Source organism: Mixophyes fleayi, chromosome 3 (genome assembly GCF_038048845.1).
Source record: "Mixophyes fleayi isolate aMixFle1 chromosome 3, aMixFle1.hap1, whole genome shotgun sequence".
Classification (NCBI taxonomy): Eukaryota; Metazoa; Chordata; class Amphibia; order Anura; family Limnodynastidae; genus Mixophyes; species Mixophyes fleayi.
The window spans coordinates 5984887-5998155 of record NC_134404.1 but is presented as its reverse complement, the minus strand read 5'-3'; the positions used below and the strand labels follow the sequence as shown (position 1 = coordinate 5998155).

At 35.0% G+C, this 13269-nt stretch overlaps 4 non-coding genes across 4 annotated transcripts; all 4 read left to right on the top strand.

Moving 5' to 3' along the window:
• The first annotated feature begins 751 nt into the window (after positions 1 to 751).
• TRNAF-GAA (transfer RNA phenylalanine (anticodon GAA)) lies at positions 752 to 824 on the top strand. Its single transcript has one exon. It is a non-coding gene; the product is annotated as a tRNA-Phe (tRNA).
• A 705-nt stretch (positions 825 to 1529) lies between these two features.
• Positions 1530 to 1602, top strand: TRNAF-GAA (transfer RNA phenylalanine (anticodon GAA)). The gene has a single exon. It is a non-coding gene; the product is annotated as a tRNA-Phe (tRNA).
• A 5379-nt stretch (positions 1603 to 6981) lies between these two features.
• On the top strand, positions 6982 to 7054 carry TRNAF-GAA (transfer RNA phenylalanine (anticodon GAA)). Its single transcript has one exon. It is a non-coding gene; the product is annotated as a tRNA-Phe (tRNA).
• Positions 7055 to 9310: 2256 nt separating this feature from the next.
• Positions 9311 to 9383, top strand: TRNAF-GAA (transfer RNA phenylalanine (anticodon GAA)). Its single transcript has one exon. It is a non-coding gene; the product is annotated as a tRNA-Phe (tRNA).
• Positions 9384 to 13269: the final 3886 nt, after the last annotated feature.

The following is a 13269-nucleotide window of genomic DNA, read 5'->3' as shown; positions in this document are numbered from 1 at the left end:
GCGTTAGACTGAAGATCTAAAGGTCCCTGGTTTGATCCCGGGTTTCAGCATGTTTGAACAGGTGTTTTTTGAAGTGAAAAGCTCGAACTGGAAGTAATTTCAAGATGAAATTCCATAATGTCATCCACCAATTTTTCTTAGCAAAGAAGAATATTCAGCCCCATCTTTCAAATAATCAGAACATTTAATTTAATAACACTGTCCAGAAATACAGGATAAAAAGTGTCCATGATTTCAGTAGTCCGCGCTTGACTCTTCATGCAATTGTAATTATCTCAATGATAAAATTTCTCAGCATTTTGCATCAATGCTTCTATTATAAAATAAAGGTTTTGTGATGGGTGAACATACAGTATAAAAACTGCTATGAAATGCTATGTTTACATTCGAAGCAATCATGATGAAAAGAAAAACTGTTATATAACTTTGTGTAATCTTCCTGGCATGACTCAGTTTGGAGAAAGTTAGGTTGAAGATCCAAAGGATTGTTGGCTTTAAATTTCTGGAACTTTCTCTTCTACTACAGGAGAGAAGATTAATGAGCCCTAGCCTTCCACTGAACAATAAAACTAAAATTAACAATACTTACCTGCAATGCAGCAGCAGATACTAAGGTGTTCATGATTTTCATGGACTCACCTTAAATTCCAATGAAATTTAGAATGAGAAAGTACCTGTAGCTAATTAAAGCTTATTCATTTGAAATCATTATAGTAATCCAAAATTGGGAATACATTCATCTTCCAAGCTGGCCGAAATAGCTCAACTGGGAGAGCGTTAGACTGAAAATCTAAAGGTCCCTGGTTCGATCCCGGGTTTCGGCATGTTTGAACAGGTGTTTTTTGAAGTGAAAAGCTCGAACTGGAAGTAATTTCAAGATGAAATTCCATAATGTCATCCACCAATTTTTCTTAACAAAGAAGAATATTCAGCCCCATCTTTCAAATAATCAGAACATTTCATTTAATAACACTGTCTAGAAATAAAGGATAAAAAGTGTCCATGATTTCAGTAGTCCGGGCTTGACTCTTTATGCAATTGTAATTATCTCAATGATAAAATTTCTCAGCATTTTGCATCAATGCTTCTATTATAAAATAAAGGTTTTGTGATGGGTGAACATACAGTATAAAAACTGCTATGAAATGCTATGTTTACATTCGAAGCAATCATGATGAAAGGAAAAACTGTTATATAACCTTGTGTAATCTTCCTGGCATGACTCAGTTTGGAGAAAGTTAGGTTGAAGATCCAAAGGATTGTTGGCTTTCAATTTCTGGGGCTTTCTCTCTCTTCTACTACAGGAGAGAAGATTAATGAGCCCTAGCCTTCCACTGAACAATAAAACTAAAATTAACAATACTTACCTGCAATGCAGCAGCAGATACTAAGGTGTTCATGATTTTCATGGACTCACCTTAAATTACAATGAAATTTAGAATGAGAAAGTACCTGTAGCTAATTAAAGCTTATTCATTTGAAATCATTATAGTAATCCAAAATTGGGAATACATTCATCTTCCAAGCTGGCCGAAATAGCTCAACTGGGAGAGCGTTAGACTGAAAATCTAAAGGTCCCTGGTTCGATCCCGGGTTTCGGCATGTTTGAACAGGTGTTTTTTGAAGTGAAAAGCTCGAACTGGAAGTAATTTCAAGATGAAATTCCATAATGTCATCCACCAATTTTTCTTAACAAAGAAGAATATTCAGCCCCATCTTTCAAATAATCAGAACATTTCATTTAATAACACTGTCCAGAAATACAGGATAAAAAGTGTCCATGATTTCAGTAGTCCGGGCTTGACTCTTTATGCAATTGTAATTATCTCAACGATAAAGTTTCTCAGCATTTTGCATCAATGCTTCTATTATAAAATAAAGGTTTTGTGATGGGTGAACATACAGTATAAAAAATTCTATGAAATGCTATGTTTACATTCAAAGCAATCATGATGAAAGGAAAAACTGTTATATAACTTTGTGTAATCTTCCTGGCATGACACAGTTTGGAGAAAGTTAGGTTGAAGATCCAAAGGATTGTTGGCTTTCAATTTCTGGGGCTTTCTCTCTCTTCTACTACAGGAGAGAAGATTAATGAGCCCTAGCCTTCCACTGAACAATAAAACTAAAATTAACAATACTTACCTGCAATGCAGCAGCAGATACTAATGTGTTCATGATTTTCATGGACTCACCTTAAATTCCGAAGAAATTTAGAATGAGCAAGTACCTGTAGCTAATTAAAGCTTATTCATTTGAAATCATTATAGTAATCCAAAATTGTGAATACATTTATCTTCCAAGCTGGCTGAAATAGCTCAGCTGGGAGAGCGTTAGACTGAAGATCTAAAGGTCCCTGTTTCGATCCCGGGTTTCGGCATGTTTGAACAGGTGTTTTTTGAAGTGAAAAGCTCGAACTGGAAGTAATTTCAAGATGAAATTCCATAATGTCATCCACCAATTTTTCTTAGCAAAGAAGAATATTCAGCCCCATCGTTCAAATAATCAGAACATTTCATTTAATAACACTGTCTAGAAATAAAGGATAAAAAGTGTCCATGATTTCAGTAGTCCGGGCTTGACTCTTTATGCAATTGTAATTATCTCAATGATAAAATTTCTCAGCATTTTGCATCAATGCTTCTATTATAAAATAAAGGTTTTGTGATGGGTGAACATACAGTATAAAAACTGCTTTGAAATGCTATGTTTACATTCGAAGCAATCATGATGAAAGGAAAAACTTTTATATAACCTTGTGTAATCTTCCTGGCATGACTCAGTTTGGAGAAAGTTAGGTTGAAGATCCAAAGGATTGTTGGCTTTCAATTTCTGGGGCTTTCTCTCTCTTCTACTACAGGAGAGAAGATTAATGAGCCCTAGCCTTCCACTGAACAATAAAACTAAAATTAACAATACTTACCTGCAATGCAGCAGCAGATACTAAGGTGTTCATGATTTTCATGGACTCACCTTAAATTACAATGAAATTTAGAATGAGAAAGTACCTGTAGCTAAATAAAGCTTATTCATTTGAAATCATTATAGTAATCCGAAATTGGGAATACATTCATCTTCCAAGCTGGCCGAAATAGCTCAGCTGGGAGAGCGTTAGACTGAAGATCTAAAGGTCCCTTTTTCGATCCCGGGTTTCGGCATGTTTGAACAGGTGTTTTTTGAAGTGAAAAGCTCGAACTGGAAGTAATTTCAAGATGAAATTCCATAATGTCATCCACCAATTTTTCTTAGCAAAGAAGAATATTCAGCCCCATCTTTCAAATAATCAGAACATTTCATTTAATAACACTGTCCAGAAATAAAGGATAAAAAGTGTACATGATTTCAGTAGTCCGGGCTTGACTCTTTATGCAATTGTAATTATCTCAATGATAAAATTTCTCAGCATTTTGCATCAATGCTTCTATTATAAAATAAAGGTTTTGTGATGGGTGAACATACAGTATAAAAACTGCTATGAAATGCTATGTTTACTTTCGAAGCAATCATGATGAAAGGAAAAACTGTTATATAACTTTGTGTAATCTTCCTGGCATGACTCAGTTTGGAGAAAGTTAGGTTGAAGATCCAAAGGATTGTTGGCTTTCAATTTCTGGGGCTTTCTCTCTCTTCTACTACAGGAGAGAAGATTAAGGAGCCCTAGCCTTCCACTGAACAATAAAACTAAAATTAACAATACTTACCTGCAATGCAGCAGCAGATACTAAGGTGTTCATGATTTTCATGGACTCACCTTAAATTACAATGAAATTTAGAATGAGAAAGTACCTGTAGCTAATTAAAGCTTATTCATTTGAAATCATTATAGTAATCCGAAATTGGGAATACATTCATCTTCCAAGCTGGCCGAAATAGCTCAGCTGGGAGAGCGTTAGACTGAAGATCTAAAGGTCCCTGTTTCGATCCCGGGTTTCGGCATGTTTGAACAGGTGTTTTTTGAAGTGAAAAGCTCGAACTGGAAGTAATTTCAAGATGAAATTCCATAATGTCATCCACCAATTTTTCTTAGCAAAGAAGAATATTCAGCCCCATCTTTCAAATAATCAGAACATTTCATTTAATAACACTGTCCAGAAATACAGGATAAAAAGTGTCCATGATTTCAGTAGTCCGGGCTTGACTCTTTATGCAATTGTAATTATCTCAACGATAAAGTTTCTCAGCATTTTGCATCAATGCTTCTATTATAAAATAAAGGTTTTGTGATGGGTGAACATACAGTATAAAAACTGCAATGAAATGCTATGTTTACATTCAAAGCAATCATGATGAAAGGAAAAACTGTTATATAACTTTGTGTAATCTTCCTGGCATGACTCAGTTTGGAGAAAGTTAGGTTGAAGATCCAAAGGATTGTTGGCTTTCAATTTCTGGGGCTTTCTCTCTCTTCTACTACAGGAGAGAAGATTAATGAGCCCTAGCCTTCCACTGAACAATAAAACTAAAATTAACAATACTTACCTGCAATGCAGCAGCAGATACTAAGGTGTTCATGATTTTCATGGACTCACCTTAAATTCCAATGAAATTTAGAATGAGAAAGTACCTGTAGCTAATTAAAGCTTATTCATTTGAAATCATTATAGTAATCCAAAATTGTGAATACATTCATCTTCCAAGCTGGCTGAAATAGCTCAGCTGGGAGAGCGTTAGACTGAAGATCTAAAGGTCCCTGTTTCGATCCCGGGTTTCGGCATGTTTGAACAGGTGTTTTTTGAAGTGAAAAGCTCGAACTGGAAGTAATTTCAAGATGAAATTCCATAATGTCATCCACCAATTTTTCTTAGCAAAGAAGAATATTCAGCCCCATCTTTCAAATAATCAGAACATTTCATTTAATAACACTGTCCAGAAATACAGGATAAAAAGTGTCCATGATTTCAGTAGTCCGGGCTTGAATCTTTATGCAATTGTAATTATCTCAATGATAAAATTTCTCAGCATTTTGCATCAATGCTTCTATTATAAAATAAAGGTTTTGTGATGGGTGAACATACACTATAAAAACAGCTATGAAATGCTATGTTTACATTCGAAGCAATCATGATGAAAGGAAAAACTGTTATATAACCTTGTGTAATCTTCCTGGCATGACTCAGTTTGGAGAAAGTTAGGTTGAAGATCCAAAGGATTGTTGGCTTTCAATTTCTGGGGCTTTCTATCTCTTCTACTACAGGAGAGAAGATTAATGAGCCCTAGCCTTCCAATGAACAATAAAACTAAAATTAACAATACTTACCTGCAATGCAGCAGCAGATACTAAGGTGTTCATTGTTTTCATGGACTCACCTTAAATTCCAATGAAATTTAGAATGAGAAAGTACCTGTAGCTAATTAAAGCTTATTCATTTGAAATCATTATAGTAATCCGAAATTGTGAATACATTCATCTTCCAAGCTGGCCGAAATAGCTCAGCAGGGTGAGTGTTAGACTGAAGATCTAAAGGTCCCTGGTTTGATCCCGGGTTTCGGCATGTTTGAACAGGTGTTTTTTGAAGTGAAAAGCTCGAACTGGAAGTAATTTCAAGATGAAATTCCATAATGTCATCCACCAATTTTTCTTAGCAAAGAAGAATATTCAGCCCCATCTTTCAAATAATCAGAACATTTCATTTAATAACACTGTCCAGAAATACAGGATAAAAAGTGTCCATGATTTCAGTAGTCCGGGCTTGACTCTTTATGCAATTGTAATTATCTCAACGATAAAGTTTCTCAGCATTTTGCATCAATGCTTCTATTATAAAATAAAGGTTTTGTGATGGGTGAACATACAGTATAAAAACTGCTATGAAATGCTATGTTTACATTCGAAGCAATCATGATGAAAGGAAAAACTGTTATATAACCTTGTGTAATCTTCCTGGCATGACTCAGTTTGGAGAAAGTTAGGTTGAAGATCCAAAGGATTGTTGGCTTTCAATTTCTGGGGCTTTCTCTCTCTTCTACTACAGGAGAGAAGATTAATGAGCCCTAGCCTTCCACTGAACAATAAAACTAAAATTAACAATACTTACCTGCAATGCAGCAGCAGATACTAAGGTGTTCATGATTTTCATGGACTCACCTTAAATTACAATGAAATTTAGAATGAGAAAGTACCTGTAGCTAATTAAAGCTTATTCATTTGAAATCATTATAGTAATCCGAAATTGTGAATACATTCATCTTCCAAGCTGGCCGAAATAGCACAGCAGGAAGAGCGTTAGACTGAAGATCTAAAGGTCCCTGGTTCGATCCCAGGTTTCGGCATGTTTGAACAGGTGTTTTTTGAAGTGAAAAGCTCGAACTGGAAGTAATTTCAAGATGAAATTCCATAATGTCATCCACCAATTTTTCTTAGCAAAGAAGAATATTCAGCCCCATCTTTCAAATAATCAGAACATTTAATTTAATAACACTGTCCAGAAATACAGGATAAAAAGTGTCCATGATTTCAGTAGTCCGGGCTTGACTCTTTATGCAATTGTAATTATCTCAATGATAAAATTTCTCAGCATTTTGCATCAATGCTTCTATTATAAAATAAAGGTTTTGTGATGGGTGAACATACAGTATAAAAACTGCTATGAAATGCTATGTTTAGATTCGAAGCAATCATGATGAAAGGAAAAACTGTTATATAACCTTGTGTAATCTTCCTGGCATGACTCAGTTTGGAGAAAGTTAGGTTGAAGATCCAAAGGATTGTTGGCTTTCAATTTCTGGGGCTTTCTCTCTCTTCTACTACTACTACAGGAGAGAAGATTAATGAGCCCTAGCCTTCCACTGAACAATAAAACTAAAATTAACAATACTTACCTGCAATTAAGCAGCAGATACTAAGGTGTTCATGATTTTCATGGACTCACCTTAAATTACAATGAAATTTAGAATGAGAAAGTACCTGTAGCTAATTAAAGCTTATTCATTTGAAATCATTATAGTAATCCGAAATTGTGAATACATTCATCTTCCAAGCTGGCTGAAATAGCTCAGCTGGGAGAGCGTTAGACTGAAGATCTAAAGGTCCCTGGTTCGATCCCGGGTTTCGGCATGTTTGAACAGGTGTTTTTTGAAGTGAAAAGCTCGAACTGGAAGTAATTTCAAGATGAAATTCCATAATGTCATCCACCAATTTTTCTTAGCAAAGAAGAATATTCAGCCCCATCTTTCAAATAATCAGAACATTTCATTTAATAACACTGTCTAGAAATAAAGGATAAAAAGTGTCCATGATTTCAGTAGTCCGGGCTTGACTCTTTATGCAATTGTAATTATCTCAATGATAAAATTTCTCAGCATTTTGCATCAATGCTTCTATTATAAAATAAAGGTTTTGTGATGGGTGAACATACAGTATAAAAACTGCTATGAAATGCTATGTTTACATTCGAAGCAATCATGATGAAAGGAAAAACTGTTATATAACCTTGTGTAATCTTCCTGGCATGACTCAGTTTGGAGAAAGTTAGGTTGAAGATCCAAAGGATTGTTGGCTTTCAATTTCTGGGGCTTTCTCTCTCTTCTACTACAGGAGAGAAGATTAATGAGCCCTAGCCTTCCACTGAACAATAAAACTAAAATTAACAATACTTACCTGCAATGCAGCAGCAGATACTAAGGTGTTCATGATTTTCATGGACTCACCTTAAATTACAATGAAATTTAGAATGAGAAAGTACCTGTAGCTAATTAAAGCTTATTCATTTGAAATCATTATAGTAATCCGAAATTGTGAATACATTCATCTTCCAAGCTGGCCGAAATAGCACAGCAGGAAGAGCGTTAGACTGAAGATCTAAAGGTCCCTGGTTTGATCCCGGGTTTCAGCATGTTTGAACAGGTGTTTTTTGAAGTGAAAAGCTCGAACTGGAAGTAATTTCAAGATGAAATTCCATAATGTCATCCACCAATTTTTCTTAGCAAAGAAGAATATTCAGCCCCATCTTTCAAATAATCAGAACATTTAATTTAATAACACTGTCCAGAAATACAGGATAAAAAGTGTCCATGATTTCAGTAGTCCGCGCTTGACTCTTCATGCAATTGTAATTATCTCAATGATAAAATTTCTCAGCATTTTGCATCAATGCTTCTATTATAAAATAAAGGTTTTGTGATGGGTGAACATACAGTATAAAAACTGCTATGAAATGCTATGTTTACATTCGAAGCAATCATGATGAAAAGAAAAACTGTTATATAACTTTGTGTAATCTTCCTGGCATGACTCAGTTTGGAGAAAGTTAGGTTGAAGATCCAAAGGATTGTTGGCTTTAAATTTCTGGAACTTTCTCTTCTACTACAGGAGAGAAGATTAATGAGCCCTAGCCTTCCACTGAACAATAAAACTAAAATTAACAATACTTACCTGCAATGCAGCAGCAGATACTAAGGTGTTCATGATTTTCATGGACTCACCTTAAATTCCAATGAAATTTAGAATGAGAAAGTAACTGTAGCTAATTAAAGCTTATTCATTTGAAATCATTATAGTAATCCGAAATTGTGAATACATTCATCTTCCAAGCTGGCTGAAATAGCTCAGCTGGGAGAGCGTTAGACTGAAGATCTAAAGGTCCCTGGTTCGATCCAAGTTTTGGCATGTTTGAACAGGTGTTTTTTGAAGTGAAAAGCTCGAACTGGAAGTAATTTCAAGATGAAATTCCATAATGTCATCCACCAATTTTTCTTAGCAAAGAAGAATATTCAGCCCCATCGTTCAAATAATCAGAACATTTCATTTAATAACACTATCTAGAAATAAAGGATAAAAAGTGTCCATGATTTCAGTAGTCCGGGCTTGACTCTTTATGCAATTGTAATTATCTCAATGATAAAATTTCTCAGCATTTTGCATCAATGCTTCTATTATAAAATAAAGGTTTTGTGATGGGTGAACATACAGTATAAAAACTGCTATGAAATGCTATGTTTACATTCGAAGCAATCATGATGAAAGGAAAAACTGTTATATAACCTTGTGTAATCTTCCTGGCATGACTCAGTTTGGAGAAAGTTAGGTTGAAGATCCAAAGGATTGTTGGCTTTCAATTTCTGGGGCTTTCTCTCTCTTCTACTACAGGAGAGAAGATTAATGAGCCCTAGCCTTCCACTGAATAATAAAACTAAAATTAACAATACTTACCTGCAATGCAGCAGCAGATACTAAGGTGTTCATGATTTTCATGGACTCACCTTAAATTACAATGAAATTTAGAATGAGAAAGTACCTGTAGCTAATTAAAGCTTATTCATTTGAAATCATTATAGTAATCCGAAATTGGGAATACATTCATCTTCCAAGCTGGCCGAAATAGCTCAACTGGGAGAGCGTTAGACTGAAAATCTAAAGGTCCCTGGTTCGATCCCGGGTTTCGGCATGTTTGAACAGGTGTTTTTTGAAGTGAAAAGCTCGAACTGGAAGTAATTTCAAGATGAAATTCCATAATGTCATCCACCAATTTTTCTTAACAAAGAAGAATATTCAGCCCCATCTTTCAAATAATCAGAACATTTCATTTAATAACACTGTCTAGAAATAAAGGATAAAAAGTGTCCATGATTTCAGTAGTCCGGGCTTGACTCTTTATGCAATTGTAATTATCTCAATGATAAAATTTCTCAGCATTTTGCATCAATGCTTCTATTATAAAATAAAGGTTTTGTGATGGGTGAACATACAGTATAAAAACTGCTATGAAATGCTATGTTTACATTCGAAGCAATCATGATGAAAAGAAAAACTGTTATATAACCTTGTGTAATCTTCCTGGCATGACTCAGTTTGGAGAAAGTTAGGTTGAAGATCCAAAGGATTGTTGGCTTTCAATTTCTGGGGCTTTCTCTCTCTTCTACTACAGGAGAGAAGATTAATGAGCCCTAGCCTTCCACTGAACAATAAAACTAAAATTAACAATACTTACCTGCAATGCAGCAGCAGATACTAAGGTGTTCATGATTTTCATGGTCTCACCTTAAATTGCAATGAAATTTAGAATGAGAAAGTACCTGCAGCTAATTAAAGCTTATTCATTTGAAATCATTATAGTAATCCGAAATTGTAAATACATTCATCTTCCAAGCTGGCCGAAATAGCTCAGCTGGGAGAGCGTTAGACTGAAGATCTAAAGGTCCCTGGTTCGATCCTGGTTTCGGCATGTTTGAACAGGTGTTTTTTGAAGTGAAAAGCTCGAACTGGAAGTAATTTCAAGATGAAATTCCATAATGTCATCCACCAATTTTTCTTAGCAAAGAAGAATATTCAGCCCCATCTTTCAAATAATCAGAACATTTCATTTAATAACACTGTCCAGAAATACAGGATAAAAAGTGTCCATGATTTCAGTAGTCCGGGCTTGACTCTTTATGCAATTGTAATTATCTCAACGATAAAGTTTCTCAGCATTTTGCATCAATGCTTCTATTATAAAATAAAGGTTTTGTGATGGGTGAACATACAGTATAAAAAATTCTATGAAATGCTATGTTTACATTCAAAGCAATCATGATGAAAGGAAAAACTGTTATATAACTTTGTGTAATCTTCCTGGCATGACACAGTTTGGAGAAAGTTAGGTTGAAGATCCAAAGGATTGTTGGCTTTCAATTTCTGGGGCTTTCTCTCTCTTCTACTACAGGAGAGAAGATTAATGAGCCCTAGCCTTCCACTGAACAATAAAACTAAAATTAACAATACTTACCTGCAATGCAGCAGCAGATACTAATGTGTTCATGATTTTCATGGACTCACCTTAAATTCCGAAGAAATTTAGAATGAGAAAGTACCTGTAGCTAATTAAAGCTTATTCATTTGAAATCATTATAGTAATCCAAAATTGTGAATACATTTATCTTCCAAGCTGGCTGAAATAGCTCAGCTGGGAGAGCGTTAGACTGAAGATCTAAAGGTCCCTGTTTCGATCCCGGGTTTCGGCATGTTTGAACAGGTGTTTTTTGAAGTGAAAAGCTCGAACTGGAAGTAATTTCAAGATGAAATTCCATAATGTCATCCACCAATTTTTCTTAGCAAAGAAGAATATTCAGCCCCATCGTTCAAATAATCAGAACATTTCATTTAATAACACTGTCTAGAAATAAAGGATAAAAAGTGTCCATGATTTCAGTAGTCCGGGCTTGACTCTTTATGCAATTGTAATTATCTCAATGATAAAATTTCTCAGCATTTTGCATCAATGCTTCTATTATAAAATAAAGGTTTTGTGATGGGTGAACATACAGTATAAAAACTGCTTTGAAATGCTATGTTTACATTCGAAGCAATCATGATGAAAGGAAAAACTGTTATATAACCTTGTGTAATCTTCCTGGCATGACTCAGTTTGGAGAAAGTTAGGTTGAAGATCCAAAGGATTGTTGGCTTTCAATTTCTGGGGCTTTCTCTCTCTTCTACTACAGGAGAGAAGATTAATGAGCCCTAGCCTTCCACTGAACAATAAAACTAAAATTAACAATACTTACCTGCAATGCAGCAGCAGATACTAAGGTGTTCATGATTTTCATGGACTCACCTTAAATTACAATGAAATTTAGAATGAGAAAGTACCTGTAGCTAAATAAAGCTTATTCATTTGAAATCATTATAGTAATCCGAAATTGGGAATACATTCATCTTCCAAGCTGGCCGAAATAGCTCAGCTGGGAGAGCGTTAGACTGAAGATCTAAAGGTCCCTTTTTCGATCCCGGGTTTCGGCATGTTTGAACAGGTGTTTTTTGAAGTGAAAAGCTCGAACTGGAAGTAATTTCAAGATGAAATTCCATAATGTCATCCACCAATTTTTCTTAGCAAAGAAGAATATTCAGCCCCATCTTTCAAATAATCAGAACATTTCATTTAATAACACTGTCCAGAAATAAAGGATAAAAAGTGTACATGATTTCAGTAGTCCGGGCTTGACTCTTTATGCAATTGTAATTATCTCAATGATAAAATTTCTCAGCATTTTGCATCAATGCTTCTATTATAAAATAAAGGTTTTGTGATGGGTGAACATACAGTATAAAAACTGCTATGAAATGCTATGTTTACTTTCGAAGCAATCATGATGAAAGGAAAAACTGTTATATAACTTTGTGTAATCTTCCTGGCATGACTCAGTTTGGAGAAAGTTAGGTTGAAGATCCAAAGGATTGTTGGCTTTCAATTTCTGGGGCTTTCTCTCTCTTCTACTACAGGAGAGAAGATTAATGAGCCCTAGCCTTCCACTGAACAATAAAACTAAAATTAACAATACTTACCTGCAATGCAGCAGCAGATACTAAGGTGTTCATGATTTTCATGGACTCACCTTAAATTACAATGAAATTTAGAATGAGAAAGTACCTGTAGCTAATTAAAGCTTATTCATTTGAAATCATTATAGTAATCCGAAATTGGGAATACATTCATCTTCCAAGCTGGCCGAAATAGCTCAGCTGGGAGAGCGTTAGACTGAAGATCTAAAGGTCCCTGTTTCGATCCCGGGTTTCGGCATGTTTGAACAGGTGTTTTTTGAAGTGAAAAGCTCGAACTGGAAGTAATTTCAAGATGAAATTCCATAATGTCATCCACCAATTTTTCTTAGCAAAGAAGAATATTCAGCCCCATCTTTCAAATAATCAGAACATTTCATTTAATAACACTGTCCAGAAATACAGGATAAAAAGTGTCCATGATTTCAGTAGTCCGGGCTTGACTCTTTATGCAATTGTAATTATCTCAACGATAAAGTTTCTCAGCATTTTGCATCAATGCTTCTATTATAAAATAAAGGTTTTGTGATGGGTGAACATACAGTATAAAAACTGCAATGAAATGCTGTGTTTACATTCAAAGCAATCATGATGAAAGGAAAAACTGTTATATAACTTTGTGTAATCTTCCTGGCATGACTCAGTTTGGAGAAAGTTAGGTTGAAGATCCAAAGGATTGTTGGCTTTCAATTTCTGGGGCTTTCTCTCTCTTCTACTACAGGAGAGAAGATTAATGAGCCCTAGCCTTCCACTGAACAATAAAACTAAAATTAACAATACTTACCTGCAATGCAGCAGCAGATACTAAGGTGTTCATGATTTTCATGGACTCACCTTAAATTCCAATGAAATTTAGAATGAGAAAGTACCTGTAGCTAATTAAAGCTTATTCATTTGAAATCATTATAGTAATCCAAAATTGTGAATACATTCATCTTCCAAGCTGGCTGAAATAGCTCAGCTGGGAGAGCGTTAGACTGAAGATCTAAAGGTCCCTGTTTCGATCCCGGGTTTCG